This window comes from Rhinolophus sinicus, linkage group LG04 (genome assembly GCF_036562045.2).
Source record: "Rhinolophus sinicus isolate RSC01 linkage group LG04, ASM3656204v1, whole genome shotgun sequence".
Lineage (NCBI taxonomy): Eukaryota > Metazoa > Chordata > Mammalia > Chiroptera > Rhinolophidae > Rhinolophus > Rhinolophus sinicus.
Window position 1 is genome coordinate 36,612,874 of NC_133754.1, and position 2,253 is coordinate 36,615,126.

The window sequence follows — 2,253 nt, forward strand, 5'->3', positions numbered from 1 at the left end:
CTAATCCCTATTCTGAATAACCTTGCTTTATTCATTTTAGCAATAATCATTTTTATTTGAAACAATATTTCCAAAGCACATCACCAATATTGCATCACATGATTTAAACAAATAAATGAAAATAGCTTACATTACAGACTAGGACGCAGAGGTGTTATATAGTTGTAGTGCTAGTTAATTTGTACATTTTTGGAGTGTAGGACCAGGAACTCTTAATTGAACATTGAGTGATTATAGTCATGACTAGTAAGTACAAAGATGAAAATATAAGTATCTTGCTGATAATTTATCCAGTGTACTATCTATTAAATGATGAATAATTAGAAGAGGAAGTAATATAGATGGCACAGTTAGAAGAGGGAGTCCAAAGTTTTTTATGTGTGTTTATTTTGTTTTGTTATTTTTAGGAAATCTTTTCAATACATGGAATTTTTTCTTTCTTTTTTTTCAGTTACAGTTGGCATTCAGTATTATTTTATATTAGCTTCAGGTCTACAGAATAGTGGTTAGACATTTATATAATTGATGCAGTGATCCCCCTGATAAGTCTGATACCCACCAGGCACCATACACAATTGTTGCAACATTATTGACTATACTTTCTGTGCTGTACTTTACATCCCCGTGAATATTTTGAAACTGAGAATTTGTATTTCTTAATCCCTTTACGTTTTTCACCAGCTCCCCATCTGCCCTCCCCTCTGGCAACCATCAGTGTGTTCTCTGTAAAAAATATGGAACACTTCCCGAATTTGGGTGTCATCCTTGCCTAGGGTCCAGGCTAAGCTCTGTATCATTCCAATTTAGTCTATGTGCTGCCAAAGCGAGCCCTGGTTCCTTTTCAAGTTAGAACAATTGCACTTACTAGAAACTTGGTTCCCGAAATATTGGATTTGGAACACTCTGGTAATTATTAAAACTTGCTCCTCAATGAAATCATTTGAATACAGGGAAGAGTTTATAGATAAGCCGATTTGGTAGGGTTAGCATGGGACTCAAGTGTCTGAATGTGATGTATTGGATTAGTATCAGAACCGATTGCATCAACCTCTCTTGATTTACTCCTAATTCTCACTTTTATTCTCTCTTTTGAAATTCCATGGATATTTATAATCTAAACCTGTGTAATCCTATAGAAATATAGTAAAAGCTACATTTATAATTTTAAGTACTGTGCTTTCCACATTTTTATAAAGCAAAAATAAACATGTAAAATTAATTTTACACTATATTTTATTTAGTTCAATATATACAAAATGTTTCAACATAAAAATAAATATAAAAAATTAATAGCAAGATAGTTTACATTAACATTTGGTACTAAGTCTTCAAAAATTGATGTGTATTCATACATTCAACCCATCTCAGTTTGAATTAGCCACATTTAAGGTGCTCAAAACTACCTCATTGGACAGCTAGGGATCCATTTTTTGCATGTATTTTTCTTCATTCCTCATTAATTATTTTTAGGTCACATATAAGATGGACACTGTGATGAAAACAAAGATGAGAGGATCTAGTCAACTGGAGTCTTGGTCCTCAATCATGATAACTGATGGTATAAAAAGTTACAAATATTGATAACTAAGATTCAGGATTTATTCTTCAAACACATGAACTCCTTAGTGTGTGTGTGTGTGGAGGGGGTGTGGGGTGTGCAGGCACACTTATTAAGAACAAATAATTGGAAAAATAAAATGAGTTAGAAAAATACATTAGTTACTTATTGATTGTTAACTGATTTTCCTAAAATTTTGTGGCTGAAAGTAACAAACATTTCAGTTTCTATGGGTTAGAAATCCAGGTTTGGCTTAACTGAGTGCCTCTAGATCAAGGTCTTTCATGAGTTGGCAGTCAAGCTGTTCACCATGGCAGCCTGCACTCTCATCTAAAGATTTAACTGGGGTGGGAGATGGGATCCACCTCTAAGCTCACTCATGTGCTTGTCAGGCCTCATTCCTTCATGACATCTGCCTCTCCATAGGGATGCAGATAGCATGAAAATTGGCTTCCACAAGGGCTAGCAATTCAATAAAAAGAAAGAAACTGCCCAAAGACAGAAGGCACACTATTTTTTTTTTTTAATCTTATCCTGAGAGTAAAAGCCATCATTTCTGCCTCATTCTATTTGACAGAAGCAAGTCAAAAAGTCCAGTGCACTTTTTAGAGGATGAGATTAGATAATGGTACGACTACCAAGAGGCAAGGTTCATTGGAGCCATGTTAGAAGCCACCTACCATAGCTCTCCTTCT

General features: G+C 34.6%; 1 non-coding gene across 1 annotated transcript; it reads right to left on the reverse strand.

Annotated features, from left to right (window-relative positions):
- Positions 1 to 728: 728 nt before the first annotated feature.
- Positions 729 to 831, reverse strand: LOC141571398 (U6 spliceosomal RNA). Its single transcript, XR_012496143.1, has one exon. It is a non-coding gene; the product is annotated as a U6 spliceosomal RNA (small nuclear RNA).
- Between the last annotated feature and the right edge of the window lie 1,422 nt (positions 832 to 2,253).